At 43.2% G+C, this 22,379-nt stretch overlaps 1 protein-coding gene and 1 long non-coding RNA gene across 3 annotated transcripts in view; one reads left to right on the top strand and one right to left on the bottom strand.

The window, feature by feature from the left end:
- The window catches only part of LOC310677960, a 288,527-nt gene extending 286,257 nt beyond the window's left edge, over positions 1-2,270 (bottom strand). The window contains exon 1 of the long non-coding RNA XR_014511533.1: positions 446-2,270. This is a non-coding gene — a long non-coding RNA (uncharacterized lncRNA). The remainder of the gene's footprint in view (positions 1-445) is intronic.
- Positions 1-22,379, top strand: part of BRF1 (BRF1 general transcription factor IIIB subunit) — a 201,110-nt gene that overhangs the window by 153,460 nt on the left and 25,271 nt on the right. The window lies entirely within an intron of this gene.

The following is a 22,379-nucleotide window of genomic DNA, read 5'->3' as shown; positions in this document are numbered from 1 at the left end:
TACCTTTCCTCTAAGGCGTTCTTCCCCATTCTGGTGTCCACCACAGGCTTTGGACCAAAATGCCCAAGCAGCACAGCTGTAGTTGTAATTTGCAATATCTGCTGGCACACACAATTCTTAAACACACAAACACACACACACCACTCTTCTCTTCACAGCACTCCGGAGGAATAGTGATCACTGAAATACCTTACTGGCCCCAGATTATCCAGAAAATTTCATTGATCAGTGGGAAATAAAAACCCTGGTTTCACGCGGCCTAATTCAACAATACAGCACAGTGGTCTGCACAGGGTTAACACCCAGGTACCAACAGTCAAACAAAACAGAAAAAAACAGAACACACTCCCCTCCCCCCAAAACCATGCTTTTAGGCTTTGAGTGATTTTCAATACAAACCTGTGCATGCCTACTCAGAAGTAACCTGCACTGAGTTCAGTAGGACTTGTTGTTGTTTAGTCGTGTCCGACTCTTCGTGACCCCATGGACCAGAGCATGCCAGGCACTCCTGTCTTCCACTGCCTCCCGCAGTTTGGTCAGACTCATGCTGGTAGCTCCGAGAACACTGTCCAACCCTCTCGTCCTCTGTCGTCCCCTTCTCCTTGTGCCCTCCATCTTTTCCAGGGAGTCTTCTCTTCTCATGAGGTGGCCAAAGTATTGGAGCCTCAGCTTCAGGATCTGTCCTTCCAGTGAGCACTCAGGGCTGATTTCCTTAAGAATGGAGAGGTTTGATCTTCTTGCAGTCCATGGGACTCTCAAGAGTCTCCTCCAGCACCATAATCCAAAAGCATCAATTCTTCGGTGATCAGCCTTCTTTATGGTCCAGCTCTCACTTCCATACATCACTACTGGGAAAACCATAGCTTTAACTATACGGACCTTGCCGTGGCGAAGGGGCTTGAATAACTCAGAGAAGCTATGAACTATGCTGAGCAGGGCACCCAAGATGGACAGCTCATAGTGGAGAGTTTTGACCAAACGTGATCCACCTGGAGGAGGAACCGGCAAGCCACTCCAGTATCCCTGCCAAGGAAACTCCATGGACATAGTCAGTAGGACTTACTGCTAGGCAAGTGTATAGAGAGGTTGCAGCCGTAGCTTTGGGGCAGCTGCCAAAAATGCCCCTCTCTCTGCTCTTCCTATTTGAACATGATGTTTCCTTGCACCATTAAGTAAGTCTTCATGGCCTGTACTAATGGTTCATGATGGGCAAATGGTAAGGAGACAGATTGTAAATCTAAATTACACAGGGCTTCAGCTTTGTAAGGTATTTTAGGTTAAAATCAGCATCTCTAATTTTTCTCAGAAGATTATAGATTTTGGTTCCCAGAGCGGTTCTACATTTTCAGAACTTAAGAACTATGCCTATCTCCCAGACAATCTTTCTTTGCTTAATTATCTGACAAGGTACTTTTCGGCTATATTGATTAGCAAAAATCCTATACAAGAGCAGTATTTATGGTAAAAGTGTGTGTCTCATTACTTTCACAGGCCATTTCCAACTTCGTAGCAAATGCATGGGGGTTAAAAGCTATTTGTCTTTGTTTTTAACTTAGAATATTATTGGCTGCAATACAGTTTTAGAAGTGAAGTTCTAACCAGCAAAGTAAATGATGCGAGTTACCCTGCATGGCGCAATTGGTCTGACATCCTGTTTTAGTTATAGGAAAGAAATTGATGCAAAACCAGATTTTTAGAAAACATTCCATTTTGGTGCAGGAAACTCCATTACCTCATTTAATTGAAGCTGTTGGGTGGGCACACAGATAATCATCATGTTTGTTGATGTGATAGTTGATCAAAAGAACAGGAAACCTCCTTTTTTTCTGGGTGTGGACTATATTGGCCATTTTACTATACTTTTTTGGAAATAAATACTATGGGTTGAATTCAGATTTTCCAGAATATACTGTGTTGGGAAGAACCAGTCTGCCTTTTTCTAACATCAAGCTAGTTTCAAACACAAAAGAGTTTATTATTAATGGCCAAATCTTTTGCACTTTTGGCTATTCAACTATTCTAGTGTTCTACTTTGAGGTGTGGTTCTTAGGTTGTTTAGAACTATTTAGGTGGTATAACTTATAGATACTGGCTTACTTTAAAAAGAGAGAGAGGGTATATGCCACAGAAATAACTGCAAACTGTGCTAGATGCCAATATCCAGCCTATCGATAATACAACTATGAATCTTTATTTTTGTAGATTAATCCTTTGAATCTTCTCACTGCAAAATTATGGGCAAAATTGAATTCATTCCCTGTGATAAACCAAGGAGGGACCATCCCAGTGCAGTAGGCCCTAGGATGAAAGCCGTTATTTCATCCTAGCATTTATTTGATATTTAGTATTATATTTCTATCCCACCTTTATTCCAAGGAGCTCAAGGTGTCATGCACAGTTCTCCCTCTGCCCCCATTAGTCCCACAACAACCCTGTGAGGTAGCTTATTTATTTATTCATAAAAATATTTACATACTGCTATGTCATTAAAAACATATCAAAGCAGTTTACAGTAATTAAAAAACCCATACAGTCGTACCTTGGTTTTCGAACAAAATGCGTTCCGGAAGTCTGTTCGACTTCTGAAATGTTCTGAAACCAAGGCGTGGCTTCCGATTGGCTGTAGGAGCGTCCTGCAGCCAATCGGAAGCTGCACCAGACGTTCAGCTTCCGAGGCAAAGTTTGCAAATCAGAACACCTACTTCCGGGTTTGCAACGTTAGGGTTCCAAGTTGTTCGTGAAGTAAGCTGTTCGAAAACCAAGGCACGACTGTATAAGAAAAACTGTAAAAAAGTTAAAGGAGTTAACCATTGTGGAAAGATGCATTCCTAATTGCCTGCATAGGCCTGGCAGAATTGAAGTCTTCTGCAGGCATTTAAAAGTTGGCACAGAAGGAGCTTGCTGAATCTTTGTTGGCAGAGTATTCCCCAGAACTGGGCTGATGGCACTAAGGTTGGTTTCTTATTGTTGTCATTGAATGAGCCTCACCAACTTGAGGAACGAGCAACGGTGCTCCTACAGATGATATCCATGATCAGGCCGGGATATAATAAGGGTTCAAGTGATCCCTGAGGTGCCTTGGACCTCAATTGTTCAGGCTTTGCAAATTAATGCAAGGATCTTGAACCTGGCTCAGTAGTAGATGGGCAGCCAGTGCAGCTGTTTCGGCAGTGGTGTCAAATTCTAGGCCGAGAGATTGTCACTGACCCCAAGCCACCCATCGAACTTCATGGCTGAATGGGGCTTTCATCCCTGGTCGGTCCTCAAGTTAACGCTTAGTTGCCTTATTGCAGCTCTCAGAGATAGTTCCACTGACTCTGACGAATGTCCTTGAACGAAGTTAATGCATGCCCTTCCTTGCTCACAGCTGAATTTGACAAGGAACTGATCCATTAAAGCCTCTAGCAGTGTTGCAATCTGGCTAATACTGTTGGATATTGCTATTTTGAAGAAGGAAGAAGAATAGTCCCTAGCAAAGACGGACAGTGGATGGGAAATTAAATTCAGGCTTTCTAGCTGGAAATAAATTTAAAGTCATGATTTTTTAATGTCAGAATTGGGTAAGCAGCAGGATGAGCCAGGACTGCAGCTGACTGGACATGACTGGAGTGTCATTTCCCCCACAAAGAGAAAACAGGGAAATAGAGGAGTTTGGGGAGAATAAAGTTAAGTTGACGGCCCCTTTTCCCTTGCCTTCTATAATCAAGGGCATGTGCTTGCCAGAGATGCCATTTTTGAGTGTAGGGAGGGACACAGAAGTTTAAATCTGGGTGGCAGATATTTAGGACAACTTCAGTAGCTGAGGAAAGATGTATTTCCTTCTTGGGAGAATTTCCCACTTAACCTTGAGCCCCCACATTTCTGCCAGCCCCAGGCAGCCCTGCTAGTCCTGCCTCTTGGGTTGGCTGGTAATAATCTTTGCTCCTGGCATTTTTTAGGAGAGATATCTCTCTCTGGGTTCACAGGTCTCGCCAGCAGCTTTTCAGTTGTCATTTCGGAATGAGAAGGCTATTGTAGAATGGAAGGATTTTCACAACATGTTTACTTATGAATTGCACCAGTAAGTAGATTCTCTTTTAAAAGCAACGGCAACTCAAAAGATGATTTGTATAAGTTGCGGGTCTCAGGTGCCCTACTCCCTAAGCAAAATCATGGAGCTACGGCTAAATTACACAGCAGTCCACACAGACACCCCCCCCTCCCAAGTCATATATTAAATTTGTATAGTATTGGCGATTAGTATGCAGGTATGGCCTCCTCATCACATTTGCTTCTAAGTAACCAAAGGCAGTATGTCACAACAATGGAAGCTTATTGATGACACAGTAGTTTATGATTGATTAAAAGTGGCATATTTATCTTGCCTTCAACTCTTTCCATTAGCGCCCTTATTGACTGTTTGGCAGAGGGAATATTAGCTGTTGTGATAGGGTAGGCATTTTTTGTTATCGCTGTTATGGTTCTCCTTACTATACAGGCATGTCCAACTCCCCAAAGACCGTGATCTACTCACATTATAAAAATACTGGCCGTGATCTACTCATTGTTATTTACAGGCAAAGTTGTTGGGCTTTTTTTAGCGGAGGCAAAGTTGTTAAGCTTTTTCGGGGGGGGGGGGATCTACTGCAATCTACCACAAACGTCCAGTGATTTACTGGTAGATCACGATCTACCTGTTGGACATGCCTGTATTAAAACAATGGCACATCTTGGGAACACTTTTGCCAAAGACTATAGGTGTGAGTGGGTGGAAAACAAGAGAGGAAAGGGAGGAGACAACAACCTGGAAGGAAAAAGCTTGGAGATGCTGAACGTATTACTGTGCCACCTTTTTAGTATGCTGTCTTTTCCCCGAGCAACAACTCCAGCAAGAATTTTTGTCTTGGTACTTGCTTTTTTGGCTGAGTGGTGGTAGTTGTCCACCAAGTATGAGCCTGGGACAGGGCTGAGCCTACCATTAGGCAGAGTGAGTTGCAGATTCTGGGGTGTGGTGGGGGACAGTGGTTACCCCCCTGACAGTCATTCTGAGTCATTCCCCCCCCCAAAAGCATTCTCTCCATTGGAGGACAGAACTATGTGCACTAACTACACGACCAGCTCTGTGCTCCCCGAACTAGCTCTCTCTTCTCAGGTTTGGTGGCAGATGCTATCTCTAAAATTCAATAGTCAGTCCAGTTGACTTACATCTGTGGAATTGGGGAAGAGACATTTTTCCTTTGTCTCAGGCAGTTAAAGTACTTTTGTCCAACTTAACTCATCAAACATGTGTATCAGAATCGTGGCTGCAAATTGTGTGCTCCATTTTGCTGCTTTGCAGCAGGAAAGTGGCAGCTCAGATTCCCAGGCAGCCTGTTCGTGCTACTAAATGGCACGCTTTTCCGTTGTCTCCCAAGACAGCTGGATGCAGCCTACCTGCTTGTGCACCAGGATCTTTCCTGCACACATGGACATAATATATCCATTGCACCGAACCCATTCAAAACAGTGGTTGCAAAATCCAACTAGGCATGGGATTTCCATTCATTAACTGGCAGCAATAAATACTGATGTGAAAGGAGCACATCCTTGGCTTTCAAAGAACGCTGCAGGCATGTAGGGGAGCTTCTGCTGACGACGGCGAGGGTTACATTTCCGTCTGATCCACAGCAGCTGTTCGTGCCCAGCATCCTCTAATGAATAATACTGTATCTGGACTGCCTTTGGTAAACAGCTTGATGCAAGCTTTTTGACTCCAGTGCTCCGCACCACAGATTATTGTACTGATAAAAGGCCATCTAGAATAAAAAAAATCAAAAATAATTCTAAAGATGGTGCCTACAGATAGGGCTTTTCATTTCTGCCATTTGGGGTCACATCCTCTGCAAACATTTGCAGTATTTGAGCACCACAATGTGTTTTTAAGGAGTTGAGGACAATGACAACACCAAGATGCCAAATTCCCTTGCAAACCGGAGCTGAATGTGTGTCCCTTACGCTATTTCTCTCTCTCTCTCAAATGTTCATGCTGATAATAGTTGTTTTAACTCTGGTCTTAAACCCAACATTTAGAAGTAACATTTAGAAACTGCCCATTAAAAAATCCACTTTCCCATGTTATGTGCCTTGCTACAGGTTAATGTTATGGTATATAAAGCCCACATTATCAGAGTTCATCGTGACTAGGGCCCAGCCAAATGATGGTGCAGAAGATCTGTGTTCACAATGGTACATCTGATGTCTGTATGTTTTCCCCCATGGGAAGACATTTAGCAAACTCCTGTGGAGGAGAAGAGTTTAAGCTCATTCCCTCAGTACTATGGTTCTGATTTGGCGGAGAGGGGCCCTGTGGATTTTAAAAAGGTTAAGTCTCACTGTAAAGGTCCCAGATTTTGCATATCTGGTCTTAACAGTCTCTTACTTTGTCCCTCTTCACAGGTGTTATCACATAGACTGCTAACTTATTTAGAGTGAAATCTGGAGAAGCCTTAATGGTTGTTTTTGTTTTTTAACAGATTGCCTCCTATAATGACAAATCCTCCCGCTCTCTCTTTCCAACCCCATCCCCCTTGAATCAATAAGTGTTAATTGAAGTCCTATGCATGCCTGCATGTAAGTGAAAATGCTTTAGGAAACTAGGAAGCTGTTTTATAATTGGTCGGGCTATTTGTTCTTCCAGGCCACTGTTGACCAAGGGGCTCCATGGCCATAGGGCAAGAAACATCTTTCATAAGCAACACATGGGCTTTTTGCTAAAGGTGATTGCTCCACCCGTCTTTTCCATCATTTGCTCCCTGATCCTTTTCTGATGGAAATGTCAGGTACTGAAAATGGTACCATCTGCATGCAAACTGTATGCTCTACCAGTTAGCTATGGTGATTTCTACCTCAAAATCTGTGGTTCCTCCCCGTGTTATTTTCTGTCCCTGAGCTATGGCTTGTCCTTGGATTTATTTTCTTTGCCATTTGGATCAAAATGTTGGATTCGCAGGCAGCGAAGAACTATTTCGTTCCTAATGGATCTCCTACTCACAGCATTTTCTCTGTTGTAACAAGGGGGTTTCTGGCACCTGCTTGCATAGCCTTGCTGTTTTTGGATGCCTGACCAGACTTACGCTCAACACCTTCTCAGAGTAGGTTTCTAGAAGGCTTCCAATTGTCTGCTTGACCGCCATCTGTTCCCATGGCAGTAGCTACCTTTTTAATACCTACAAAAACAGGTCACAGGAGATGCGAAAAAGCATGAAAATCTGGTGATACTTGCAGATCAGTACTATGTTTTTGCACCACCTTCCTGTCTTTCTTGAGGAAAGTCTTCTGCTAGAGAATGGTGATTGGTTTCTCCATTTTTAACTTTTTTTGCTTAACAGCAGCACTGATTTGCAGGGCTGCTGAGGGGGCAGGAACTCATGCAGATGAGCCCTGATGCCAGCTGGCACCATCTGTGAGAGCAACTCAGATGCCAGTGGATCCCGGTTCAGTCTTGCCCCTTCCTACTGCTTTTGAGTCAATCCACTGGCAGGGATACTGCCCACAGGCATTCTCCCCTCTCAAATATTTGGGAGACCAGCAAGAGGCCAGCTGAGCCAACCAAAGTGGGCAGAGGGTACCAAGGTATGGATCACTGGAGGTGCCACAGTAACTGAATAGAGTCCAGGTGGCTTCTTGGTAGTGGCGCCTGCCCTGTGGAATGCCCTCTCATCAGATGTCAAGGAAATCACCACCATCATTTTATTTGTATGACGCCTTTCCATAGGTAAAACAATGCTCAAGGCGGCTTACAAGACAAGATTTACATAATTACCACCATAACAAAAGTCATAAATAATAAATAAAACACATCGAAAGGTATACAACCAAATGGAAAACAATTTCCACATAAATCCTAAAATCTAAAACTAAAAATACAACATTAATATCAATAACAATTTAAAATGACCTTGATAAAAACAATATTAAAAAAGAGCCCTCTCTGTTGAGCAGCAGCAGCCCTTTATGGAGCCTGTCAAGTATCTCACTTTTATAAGACGTCTGAAGGCAACCCTGTTTAAGGAAGTTTTTAATGTTTGATGTTTTATTGTGTTTTTAATATTCTGTTGGGAGCCGCCCAGAGTGGCTGGGGGAAACCCAGCCAGATGGGTGGGGTATCAATAATAACTTCTTCTTCTTCTTCTTCTTCTTCTTCTTCTTCTTCTTCTTCTTCTTCTTCTTCTTCTTCTTCTTCTTCTTCCTAGGAGGGATTTGCTTCAGGTACTGAGACAGCAATAATCTTTCCTTTTAACAGCAGCAGCAGCAACAACAACAAATTCTGTGAATGCTGCCTTTGTAGAGGAGAATTGTCTCTTGCCCTTTGCTGAGCCCTGTTTCTGACGGCTGACCCTTTTTTCTATTTCCCCCAGTAAATTGGTCAACTAAAATATATCATCTCAACCTTCATCGCCCTTCATGCCTCTTCCTTCCTGTCTTTTTTTCAGGCCACCTTTCTTGCAGCCAACACAAATTGAAAGTAAGACCCAGATTCACTGGCACTTATTTATTTTGCTTTTATAAAAAAATTAACATCTTAAGTGCTGCTTAATGTATATATTTTTTAAAAAAACTCTAAAGCAGTGTACATTAAAAGAATAAAAATTACAACATTTGATACAGTTCAGATATAATGAAAATTCACTAATTATGGGGAAAGTGTGCTTATGTGAAATTTTAAGAGCTAAATATGTGGTATAATCATCATCGCCATCGCAAATATGTGCAAAATACAGCAAATATCTCAGACAATAGATTTTTTTCTCATATAATCAGATGAAGGCCATTATCAGTTATTCAAAATTCTGGGTTGCAGTGACGCTTAGCATTTCATGCATTCAAAGTGATACACATAAATTCTAGTATTTACAGTAACCAAGTAAGGTAGGTTAGAATTATTGTCTCATGTGGAGTGGGGTGGGGTGGGGGGTTAAAGCAAAGAAAAAGCAGCTTCTGTGAAAACAGCCCAGAGAGTTCATAACAAAAAATGACTCTCTAGGACTAGGTCATCCTTCACTAAGGTAGTGCCTTCCACGTGTTTTGGACTACAACTCCCGTCAGCCCTAACTCGCATGGACATTGTAATTAATGTGAGTTGTAATCTAAAACATTGGAAGGGTGCCATCTTAGCGAAGGCTGTTCTGGGTGATTCCATTATTTCATTACAATGCATTTCCCTCATAATGTAGGATCCGGAGAGAGTATTTGCAGTGGGTCACTAAAGATAAAGGACCCCTGGATGGTTAAGTCCAGTCAAAGGGAACTATGAGGTGCAACATTCAGGCTGAGGGAGCTGGCATTTGTCCACAGACAGCTTTCTGGGTCATGTGGCCAGCATGACTAAACCGCTACGGGCGCAACGGAACACCGTGACAGAAGCCAGAGCGCACGGAAATGCCGTTTACCTTCCCGCCACAGTGGTACCTGTTTATCTACCTGCACTGGTGTGCTTTCGAACTGCTAGGTTGGCAGAAGCTGTGTCACTTAACCCCATTATTTCCTTAACCCTTCTCCTACCTACCACTTCTCCCTGCAAATTTGCATTGATTTAAAATATTTTAAACTCATCCTTTATCTCAGTGTGGTACCAGGCCCAGGGTACAGTAATCTCAATGAAAGCCAAGAAACACAATCATAAAACAGAAGGGGGGACGGACGAGCAGATAAAAACCACAACAGATGCAGCAATAGCAATAAAATTTGTGCTTCCCTGCAATTTTCAAGTTTTTTCCCAGTGACACCCCAGAGCCAAAAGTGAGCCTTGCCAGAGAGACACCCATAGATCCTACCTTAAGCGCTGCCCTTGCATGCCTCGTGATCTCTGCAACTGTGGAGCTGGGATCACGCTTTTGCCAAGGTAATGTCTATTTTGGCTCTCTTGTCTCCATAGACAGAGAATCTCAAAGCTGTCTCTTCTCTGCCTCTCTTACACACACACACACCCTCTCAAGCCTGCAAATAATTCAGACTGCTCCAAGTCATTAAATTTCCCGACGGGTGAAGTGTTCTTCGGATTTTGATCACGGCGCTGTGATACCCTGAGAGTGATTTTTGTGTATGGAAGGTGTGCCTGGGGCACAATGTAGGACTTTGTCAGAGAGACAGAGGTGGAAAAACCTCCAGAACAGCACTCCTAATTATGTGCCTCCCCTGTTCCCACACTCTTTGTAATGTTTTTATTATATCTGACACCACCAAGGAGTTAGGAGGATCATGTATAACTCGATTATGGATTAAACTTTCCTGCGTCTTTATAAGAAAAGAAAAGATGGATTGTGGGGGTGGGGTGGAAGGGAAGCTTTCCTGGATCCTTCGTTTACTCTGATCATCCGAAGAGAAGTAAAATTGTTTTTACTGGCTCTTTTCCCTTTTTAATTCCTTAAGTGCTATTGAATCTATTTCAGTTAGAAACTTATACATAGCCAGACCATTGTTCCATCTAGCTCAAGATTGTCTTCACAGTGGCTCTCCAGGGTTTCAGACAGGACATTCCATCCCTACCTGCAGATGTTGGGGATTGAATCCCTGGCAGATGCTCTGTCAGTGAAGTGCGGCTCTTTCCCAGAATTTTCTGGTTCTCCTCCTTGTTCTCCTTCTCTGCCTCCTTCTGCAGCAACTCACACCCATCTTTGGATACACACCTCTTCAAGTTCTCTGCATCATATTCTGTTGTTTGCTTTTTGCAGTCACATAAGCCCTGCTGTTAGCATTCAATTCTCCACCCATCACGTAGGTGGTCGTCCCTTGGTCTTTTGAAATTGTAGGGTCTCCATACCCACACTCCTTATTCCATTATTGGCAGATGTCCATTTTGACTCTGTGGCCTTTCCCACTACAGCTGTAACTTTCGATCTCTGTCGTATCCAATTATTTTTTCCATCTTCCATTGATACTGCTAACATTGCACATTCTGTGGCATGTTATGTTATTCTAAAGCTGTTCATGTCTCTCTTGTGTTATTGTCCAGTTCTCCGCTCCATAAGACATCAAAGGTAATAGGCACATTTTGAACACTTTCGTTTTCAAGTCTAAGGGAATATTTTTCATTATCAAGCTGGGTTTTCCAAAGACTGCCCATGAAGTTGATGATTTAATTAAATTTCTATAATGCCTTTCACTTGAAGATCACAGGGCGGTTTACAATATAAAAACACAAAAATGCATGCCATAATAACAGACAAAAGCAATATGCCCAACACACAGTGTAAAAGGCCACCGGCAAAGAGGAGCATTTTTGTCTGCCACCTAACAATATGTAATGAAGGCAGCGGGCAAGCCGTCCTGGGGAGAGCATTCCACAAGTGGGGAGCCACAGCAGAAAAGGCCTGTTCTCCTGTTGACGCCCTCCAGACATCTCGTGGAGGAGGCACATGAAAAAGAGACTCCAATGATGTTTGCGGGGGGGGGGGGGGTCTGAGTCCCCCTCCCCACCCCTCAAGCTTGTCCTGATGTTGCACCTAGTATCCTGGTGGGCACAGCTAGGTGAGACCAACTCCACCCTGCACACCCAATCAGGTTTCAGTGGCAACCTCCACACCCATAATCAGATCATGGATGTGGGAGGTCTTACTCAGAGCCGACCTGGCATTCAGCTACAGCAGCCATAAACCGGAGGGCTGGCTTGATAGGACGACCACAATTCCCAAGTTGGGGGCGGGGCTGGCACTTGGCACAGTCACTAACTAGAATCATAGAATCATAGAGTTGGAAGAGACCACAAGGGCCATCGAGTCCAACCCCCTGCCAAGCAGGAAACACCACCAGAGCACTCCTGACATATGGTTGTCAAGCCTCTGCTTAAAGACCTCCAAAGAAAGAGACTCCACCACACTCCTTGGCAGCAAATTCCACTGTCGAACAGCTCTTACTGTCAGGAAGTTCTTCCTAATGTTTAGGTGGAATCTTCTTTCTTGTAGTTTGGATCCATTGCTCTGTGTCCGCTTCTCTGGAGCAGCAGAAAACAACCTTTCTCCCTCCTCTATGTGACATCCTATGGCTATCATATCACCCCTTAACCTCCTCTTCTCCAGGCTAAACATGCCCAGCTCCCTTAGCCGTTCCTCATAAGGCATCGTTTCCAGGCCTTTGACCATTTTGGTTGCCCTCCTCTGGACACGTTCCAGTTTCAGTGTCCTTGGACTGTGGTGCCCAGAACTGGACACAGTACTCCAGGTGAGGTCTGACCAGAGCAGAATACAGTGGCACTATTACTTCCCTTGATCTAGATGCTATACTCCTATTGATGCAGCCCAGAATTGCATTGGCTTTTTTAGCTGCCGTGTCACACTGTTGGCTCATGTCAAGTTTGTGGTCAACCAAGACTCCTAGATCCTTTTCACATGTACTGCTCTCAAGTACTGCCAAGTACTCATGTACTGCCTTTGCCCTGTCTCCCTTACCTGCTATACAATTATTTTATTCTCCTCTTTATTTCTGCTGGCTTCCATGCTGATACCTGCTAGTCCAAACTGCAGTCTGGGGCTATTAGGGATGGCACTGGCCAAAGAGGGATGAACTCTCCATAGCACTTGTTAAATCTTCCGTTAGGTGAATCAGGCTTTCAGTTTAGCACTGCACTTCTGGCTCAGATGTGGACACAGTAGTGTTTGGCTATGATCTTATAGGATTATCACTTGACCCGACATCACAGTCTGTTGCCGAACTTGCTCTGTTGGATAGCAAGTTGCTGGCGAGATGCTTTTTCAGCGGAGGAAGGGAAGGGTGGGGTTTTGCCCTTCAGGGCCATCAGTGCTTTTTAGGATAGGCTATTGGTAATTGTTGGGACATCGGAGTCATTTTAGCTTGAAGCAATAAGTGACCATCAGAGGAGTTCGTTGTTTAAAAGCAACAACACAATGTTTGTTCAGTTTTATAACTGTGCAAAAGAGTTCAGGTTTCAGGACATATGATTGTGTACACATATTGTGCGGAGAAGTAAATTTTAAACTAACCAGAACAAAGAGAGAACTATAAATTGACAAACAATTTGTAGCCCATGCATTTTGAGTAGAATTTAGAGAAATACATAAATATATACTATAACGCTCTATAAGGGACCTATAAACATACCCCTCCATTCTGATTGGAAGAAATCATGACACGCACCCAGTATGTACTTATAGGAAGAGTTAATATCTAAAATTTCCAGGAATATTCTCTTCAAGGAATTGGGTATTCTCTTGGCCTTACTGTTGGATCTGCCTGGGCCACAATCTGATGCTGCAGTGCTGATCTTGAATAAAAATCAAGAAACGTTTCAATGTAAGGGGTGGTGGTTTTGGTTGACGTAAGCTTTCAGGTGTCTGGAGCACACTAAAATATGAAACTCTCCAAAAGGGCAGTAGTACCTTAGATACCAGTTGGTGTAATCTCACCACGATGGTGGTGTTCAAATAGCTGCCCAGTCCCCGAGAGATGAAGATCCTGTGGTTAAAAGTGGACTTCAAACCATTTGCCTTGTGCCAAGGAAGAAATATTCAGAAGCTGAACAGATAATTAACACCAGCTGCCTCTTTCATCCTGTGATCTTCATCTCTCAAGAAGAGGGAGGATGAGAGTGGAGCTGGCCGCTGGTCCCCCACACCTGGTACATTGCTTGGATTGTTCTTAATTCTACAGTGAATTGTTGTTTCGTATTTTATTTTATTGCATTACTTTGATGTTATTTTAATGTGAGCCTGTATATAATGAGCCTGTGGCACAATGGGCCAGTGCACCTGGCTCTTAGCCAGAAGGTTGGTGGTTTGAGCAGGATGGCTGTGGGCAGGATTCTTGCATTGCAGGGGGTTGGACTAGATGACCCTCAGGGTCCCTTCCAGCCCTACGATTCTATGAAATATTTTAAACCAAAAAAATAGTTCGTATTTTGCCATAAAAAATGTGGAGGCTGGGGGGCCTAACGCCCCCCTCCGCTTGGCTGGACAAGGGAGCACGACTGGTGCAAAACTCGCTGTGTGTAAAAGTTGCTGTACAACTGAAAGTGCATCAAACACCCCATTAACTGACTTTTTTTTTTTTTTTAGTCTTTCAAAGCTTTGTAGGAAGCAGCTTACCTAATTGCAAATGTTGCACTAAGTTTAGCGAGAAGCCGAATCTATCAATACATTTTCTTTGCTCAGTAGAATGCGGCATATTCCAAGGGACCTTAATGGTGCCGCAGTTGTTGGCGCTTTGTTTGGTTCGTGTTCTCTATAAAGGCAAATTGTCAAATGTATTAATAGCAACCTTTGAAGCTGGGACTCCAGCCCTGGCTTAATCATCTATTTATGTGCAACAGGAATCCTTCTGGTCTGAACAGGGATGGGTGTATTGAAAGCATGTACAAAAGTGGCCTCCCAATTAGGCTGTTTGCCTCTCTCTCTTTTTGAAGTAAGTACCATCATCTGGGAATATTAGCTTTCTTTATTGTCTTCGGCACGGTTTTTGTTTTACTTGAGTGTTCCTTGGCTGCATGTTCGGAATAAAAAATGCGGCAGGGTATCTTTATTGATCTTGCAGTATAGCTCGATACGTCGAAGCAGCTTAAGCGCCCTGGGAATCTTACTGGCTTCTGCCGGGTGCATATTTGAGGGGGAAACAACAACTAAGAAGTTAGCATAAGTACTATGAGATTCAAAAAGAAGTGGAAGGTTTTTCTTGAGGCATTTAGCATTTTTGTTACAGCTTATATCAAGGTCTTTAAAGGCTTCCTCACAACTTAGACAAACTTTTTGTCAAGCTGTTGACACTACCCAAGAAGAAACAAGGCTTAGAAAATACAGTGGTACCTCGGGTTACATACGCTTCAGGTTACGTACGCTTCAGGTTACAGACTCCGCTAACCCAGAAATAGTGCTTTAGGTTAAGTACTTTGCTTCAGGATAAGAACAGAAATTGGGCTCCGGCGGCGCAGCAACAACAACAGGAGGCCCCATTAGCTAAAGTGGTGCTTCAGGTTAAGAACAGTTTCAGGTTAAGTACGGACCTCCGGAACGAATTAAGTACTTAACCTGAGGTACCACTGTAAACAAACTGTGGTAGACATGATGCTTAACCATGGTTCGCGCTAACCACGGTTGTTCCCCCTTAATCATGGTTAAGATCCTAGACCTGGTTCACAAAGCCTAACCACAGCTTAGCACAGACATGTGAACATGTGGCAGAGGTATGAACCTCAGGTCTGGGGCCCCATATGTCATCCAACATGTCTGTCTATCTGGTCCTCAAGACTATACCTAAGCCACACACCTTCCCCTCTCCACAAGTTATACCACTTCCTAGGAGGCAAATCACAAGCTCAGTTTTGGATGACACACTAAGCCCAAAGCATAGTGTAACTTATCTCAGTAGCATATTCACACTAAGCTATAATCAGGCGTAGGGTTGTGTACGATTACAGTGAAACTCAGCCTAAGGAAAGCAAACCATGTAACAGCACAGAGACCCCTTTGCTTTGCTAAATTCACAAGAAGTCATTTGGTATCTTTCTTTCCTCATTGAATGGTATTTGGCTATCAGCCAAGGATGCTTTAGCTGAGATTTCTGCATTGCAGGGGATTGGATTAGATAAACCCTTCCAACTATTATTATTATTATTATTATTTATATACCGCCCTATATCTGGAGGTCTCAGGGCGGTTCACAGAACAAAATCAAAATATAAAACCGCAAAATATATAATCAAAATAAAAACAACAACCCAATAATCCCCCTTTCAAAAAAACCCCATATTTTAAAAGGGCCAGTCAAATCAACCAAAGGCCTGGTTAAAAAGGAACGTTTTTGCCTTTTGCCTAAAGGTGTATACAGTTCTATGATTCTATAAACTAGCATTCCTCCCCCCCCCAAAAAAAAAAATTCAAACAAGCCCAATGAATTTTAATTTAATACATTTACTTTGCAGCTAAAGTTTGGGTGGAGGTTGTTTTTTAAAAAAACACCTATCATAATTCATATAGAAAAATAAGGCTTTATTTACAAACCTGGCTGAAATGTTTTCTGATTCTACATCTCCCATGTTCCAGGGAGCTATTTTTTCTTTATTTCCGTGCTTATTACATACAAAAAAGGGGAACAATACTGAAAAGGGGATACAACTTAAGAGGGGAGGGGAAAAATGAAATTTACACAATCTGTTATTAGGATAAAAATTATGACAAAAATGTATGGTTACAATTTCATGTTACAATAAAAGTAAAAAATCTCATTATCTTTTATACCTGACTTCCCATTTATTCCTTAATTCTTTTTACATACCGTATTTTTCGCCCTATAGGACGCACCAGCCCATAGGACGCACTTAAAGTTTTTTGGGGGGGGAAATCAAGGGGGGAAAATTTATTTCCCCCCCAGGTTTGCGCAGCCATCCCCAAGCTAGAAGAGAGAGACAGAGCGCTCCGCTGTCCCCTGAGCTTGTGGGGCTGGCAGGGGGGAGAAGCAAGCTTGCTTCTCCCCACCGCCAGCCTACAAACCAGGTCCGGGAATAGCGGGGTGGCGGCGCTCCGCCTCTCCGCTATCCCCCGAGCTTGTGGGGCTGGCGGGGGGGGGGGGAGAGAAGCAAGCTTGCTTCTCCCCCCCGCCAGCCTCCAGATCAGGTCCGGGAATAGCGGGGTGGCAGCGCTCCGCCTCTCCGCTATCCCCCGAGCTTGTGGGGCTGGCGGCGGGGGGGGAGAGAAGCAAGCTTGCTTCTCCCCCCCGCCAGCCTCCAGATCAGGTCCGGGAATAGCGGGGTGGCGGCGCTGAGCCTCCCCGCTGTCCCCGGAGCTTGTTGGCTGCAGGCTGCTGCCCGCAAGCCTTGCGAGCCCGCAGGATCTTCCGCCGGGCTCGCAAGGCTTGCGGATAGCTTCCTGAAGCCTCCAGACTTCAGCAAAAGCCTGCACTCGCCCCATGGGACGCACACACATTTCCCCTTCATTTTTAGAGGGGGAAAAGTGCGTCCTATAGGGTGAAAAATACGGTAAATTTATTGCCATATCAAAATACTATTTTTTATGTTGATATTTTCACAATTTATATATGTTTATATTTATATAAGCAATTAATAAAAACCACTGGGATCACTCAGAAGCTGCTACAGATTTTAACATGGTATAATTTTGTTTAAGATATGTTCTGAAGGCCTCCCATCCAGGGAGCCATTTTTTTCTGCTGCATCCAGACATCTGGCAAGTTGAATTCTGCTGCTGAAATGCAAGGTTTGGTTGTGATCAGGTTAAAGGCGGATTGCCTATCCTACTTTTGTTTTTAGAATCATCTCACTTATCCCCAGCTATAAATGAACTGATGGCATCGAGGAGAGAGCAAAGCTGGATGCAGAATTTTAGTGGTGTGAAGATCAATGAAATATCTTGTTTCCACACCCTTAAGGTTATTTATATACACTGTATCTAAGAGTTCACAAAGTGAGAGGTCCGTCCCCCCCATCTCAGCTACAGTGATATTTTTTTTATAAGGATTGTGGGTAAATTAAATTTGACTTAAAAAAAAATAAAACTTTAAAAAATAAATAAATTAGATTAAAAATAAATAAATTGCAAATACTGCAACTAGGTCAGTGTTCAATAAATTTAATTTAAGCATGTTGGGCCTACACTTAATTTGTAAATTAAATCAATGCCTCCACCAGATGCATTGAATTAAAGAAGGCTTGATCATTTCTCAAATATGATTACACCCTACCTGCCAAAAATAAGCATTTCATTTTCATCTCAAGGAAATAATCTGTTGGAGGTTGCCCATTAAGTCACAGGCTTTGCTTCTACCTGTCCTCCATGGACCTTTTTACTAAGTTTTTGTGAGATTCCAGAATTCCCATTCATAACCTCACAAACTTCCATGGCTGATCTATTAATATTTTAAAACCATTTCCTTTCCTAGGAGAAAATAATCTCAGGGTTGTGGGTTCAAGCCCCACGTTGGGCAAAAGATTCCTGCATTGCAGTCAGGGGGTTCGACTAGATGATCCTTGTGGTTGCTTCCAACTCTGCAATTCTAGGATTCTATGGCAAAATATATGCATTGTCGCAATGAGATGCAAGCCCTGGTTAAGAAGGAAACAACAATTTAAATCATACTTTGTTTAGTTGCAGATAAACATGATTTAATGATCAAATTTGCACTATTTAGGAAATATGTGAAGAGGTTGCAATGGAAAACTTGATTTAAAATGTGTTTTTTTCTGGCTGATTTAAATCAATCCACCCTGATATGCTCTCCCTCGTGCCTCATTCATTTTCAACTGTACTTAATCATTCTGTTTCTCACACAAATAAGACACTGTGAGTTACGCTGAATAAGAGATATGTGCTAAACTTTAGTTTGGCATACAGTGGTACCTCGGGTTAAGAACTTAATTTGTTCTGGAGGTCCGTTCTTAACCTGAAACTGTTCTTAACCTGAAGCACCACTTTAGTTAATGGGGCCTCCCGCTACTGCTGCGCCACCGGCGCACGATTTCTGTTCTCATCCTGAAGCAAAGTTCTTAACTTGAGGAACTATTTCTGGGTTAGTAGAGTCTGTAACCTGAAGTGTCTGTAACCCGAGGTACCACTGTAATTATCACACCCCCAGCATTTATTTTGTTTTTGTTTTAATATGCAACTCCTGAGGAGGAGAAGCCAAAATACTTTGCATGTCTCTGGTAGAACCTATGATACGCTGTTAATTGTTGTTGTTGTTGTTGTTATTTATACCCCGCCCATCTGGCTGGGTTTCCCCAGCCACTCTGGGCAGCCACTACCAAGAAGGCCCTTTGCCTGGTTCTCTGTAACATTGCTTCTCGCAGTTAGGGAACCCTCAGAAGGCCCTCAGCACTGGTCTAATAATGCCTTAGGCTACTTGGCAGTGTATTTCAAAGTAAAGATAGTCATTTCCTACGTTGACACCATATTTCCCAGTGAAATAGATATGAAAATTGTTAGATATAAAAAACAGCATCCTTCACGTCACTTACAACTGCAATCCTGTATCCATTTACTTGGGAGTAGGGCCTGTTAAACTCAGTGGCACTTATTTCCATGCAAGCATAGAATTGTGCTGTTAGCATGACTCCAGATCAGGGTATGGGTCAAAGTAGAATTGGGCACATAGCTAAATCCAGTAACGTATTGAGAAATTGCTGGGCTCAAACTGGATGCTTCACAATTTGAAGTGGATTTCACCTATGAGACAGCAAGTCCAATAGGCTCAGTGGTTTAGACCACAGCGCCACCCGCATCCCTGGAAGGAGTAAATAAGCTTGATAGCTGATGAATTTGAACCAAATTGAAAGACAAATTAGTCAAGACACAAAGGCCACCTTGTTGGCTTTTTCGCAGTATAGTAGCGCAGAGAGCTTGCTGGGGAGAGCTTGCATTAAAAAGAAGGGACTCAAAAATAACTTAAACAAGGTTTTAATAAGAAACAAAAACTCCTTATACACCAAACACATCTACAAACAAACACGACCCAACCACCAACCCATCCCCCAGGGTAATGGCAGAGCTAGGTGCTGCTCCTTATATACTGCACAGCCTAATCAATGCAACTCAGCAGCACCTGCTATGCTTCACAGCTGTGAAGCTGGATCTCATCAGCTTGCTCTGGCCCTTGCTCCGGCCCCTTAAAGGTATACACATTGGGTGAAACAATGATGAACCTTTTCATTTAAAGAAACAGTTCAACACACCTTACATTGAGATGAAGAGTGGACTTTGTGCAGAAATGAGTGGATAAACCTGTGTTGGATAGGCTGGTCCCAACTGCACAAGTAATCCAAGCATTGTCTTGTGTGTGTGGTGTGTGGGAGAAGGGAGTCCCAAAATTAAGCCCCTGGTACTCCAGTAAAGATATCAGGGTCACATTCTGCATATGCTTGAGCAGTCAGTTTTCTGGAGCCAGCTCTGTTGTATGTTGGCAGAGTTTTTTCTTTCTTTCTTCATTTAAGTTTATCCTGGCACCATGGAGCAGATAAATTCAATTATACTGGATGGCCCAATCTACCTTGAAAGTACTATGCTATTCAAGGACTGAGTCTCCAGTCTGTGTGCTAATTGCAGATAATTGTTGTTTGTAGACCATTTGAATGCGTTAGTGACTCAGCATGAAACCAGCTTCATGAAACTTCAGCAAGCTTTTAAGGAGAGGGTTGAGTAACATTTATTTGTTGTTGTGTTTCTTCTAAAGTCCAAGGGCATCTTTATAATATTAATAATAATAATTTATATGCCACCCATCGGACTGGGTTGCCCCAGCCACCCTGGGCGGCTCCCAGCAAAGCATTAGAAAAGCAATAAAACATCAAGCATTTAAGAACTTCCCTGTATTATCATCATTATTATGGGTACTTATAAAACTGTAATGCAGGAGTTGACAACATGGTGCTCGTGGGCACTGTGGTGCCTTTGAGGACTTTCCCTAGTGCCCACAAAGCCATGGCCAGGAGGTTGTGAAGGTGGTTGCCTTTTTCTCCCTTGAAAAGGCAACCTTTCAGCACTATGCGTTTTTCAAGCTTTGATCAATTCTGGATACTACTCTTACCCAGATCCCTTAGAAAAGTAAAGTGGGTGTGGAAACACTATTTCTCCCTCCTTGCCTCCTGTGTATGTCACTGTTCTGGGGGACACTGAAGACACCCAATGGCACCCACTCAAAAATCCAAACATTGGCAACTCAGCAGGCATCCTTGCTGCTAACTCTAAGGTGCTTCTTAAAGGCTTTTTTTTTTTAAAGAACTGTAGAGTTGGAAGGAACCCCCAAGGTTCACCTAGTCTTGTTGTTTAGTTGTTTAGTCGTGTCCGACTCTTTGAGACCCCATGGACCAGAGCACGCCAGGCAGTCCTGTCTTCCACGGCCTCCCGCAGTTTGGTCAAACTCATGTTCGTAGCTTTGAGAACACTGTCGTCCCCTTCTCCTTGTGCCCTCAATCTTTCTCAACATCAGGGTCTTTTCCAGGGAGTCTTCTCTTCTCGTGAGGTGGCCAAAGTATTGGAGCCTCAGCTTCAGGATCTGTCCTTCCAGTGAGCACTCAGGGCTGATTTCCTTCAGAATGGATAGGTTTGATCTTCTTGCAGTCCATGGGACTCTCAAGAGTCTCCTCCAGCACCATAATTCAAAAGCATTGATTCTTCGGCGATCAGCTTTCTTTATGGTCCAGCTCTCACTTCCATACATCACTACTGGGAAAACCATGGCTTTAACTATACGGACCTTTGTTGGCAAGGTGATGTCTCTGCTTTTTAGTCTAGTCTAGGCATGTCCAACTTCCAAGAGACTGCAATCTACTCCCACTAAAAAAACTGGCAGTGATCTACCCCTTGGATTGACCAAAGTTGTTAAGCTTTTTTTTTTTTTTTTTTTTTTTGGGGGGGGGGAGGCAGACTTGTTGAGCATGGACATCCCGCGACTGACTGGTAGATCACGATTGACCTATTGGACATGCCTGACCTAGTCCACTCCCCCTGCAATGCAGAAATTGCAGGTATAGAATCCATGACAGGTGCCCATGCAACTGCTTAGAACCTTCCAGTGAAGAGGAGTCCATCTCCCTCTGAGGAATTTCTTTCCACTGTCGAGCAGCTCTTCCCGTCAGAAGGTTCTTCCCAATGTTTAGTCAGAACGTCCTTTCTTGTAATTTCAATCCATTGGTTCGTGTCCCTCTGGAGCAGCAGAAAACAAGCTCGCTCCATCGACACCCTTCAGATATTTGAATATAACTTCAGAGTTTTCCTGCTGATAACTCTCTTGTTCTGCTTGTGCCAAAGTCTGATTATTTCCCAGAGACTTGATTTGGGAAAGGAGTTAGCATTCATTATGCTTTTCGGTGACTGTATACTTCAGGGACAGCATACTTTAAAAACATTTGTTGACATTTCCTTTGATTCTGTGTATCTTTCACAGAACAGTTCTGTATGTGTTAAAGCGGGTGTATGTGCTTTTTCTCTCCCTCTCCAACACTTTGTGGAGGGTGGGCAATCTTTCCAGGGCAGCACTTTGAAGCTGTCTAATTAGATGGCTTTAGCCAGAAATTTTAGAGAAATGTTTGCTTTTTAAATAAGAGATTTGCCTTAATCGGGTGCTATAAATTGCAAACAAGAAGGAATGATTTGTGGCTTATAATTAGGTACGAGTGAAAGATAATCTCAAAACAAAGTCCAAGTTCTGTTGATTTCCAGATGGTTGCAGATATTTTTCTTTTAATGTGCTGCATACCACATGCAGGTAGAAATATCTTTTTCAACCATTTCTTTTACTTCACAGTTACTGTTTAAAAACTACCCACTCCCCTGTTCTGTGTTTTTGTATGTTTGCCAGCAAGAGGTTTTTAATGTTATCTGATAGAGTTGGGAGGGATTATGGCTATGCCATCGAAGTGCCGGGCACTTTCAAGAGAGGAAGTGCTTGCAATGAATCTTGCATCACCT

Source organism: Podarcis tiliguerta (assembly GCF_965153285.1).
Source record: "Podarcis tiliguerta genome assembly, chromosome: 1".
Classification (NCBI taxonomy): Eukaryota; Metazoa; Chordata; class Lepidosauria; order Squamata; family Lacertidae; genus Podarcis; species Podarcis tiliguerta.
Note: the sequence above shows the minus strand (reverse complement) of the source record. Positions and strands in the feature narration are given on the sequence as shown.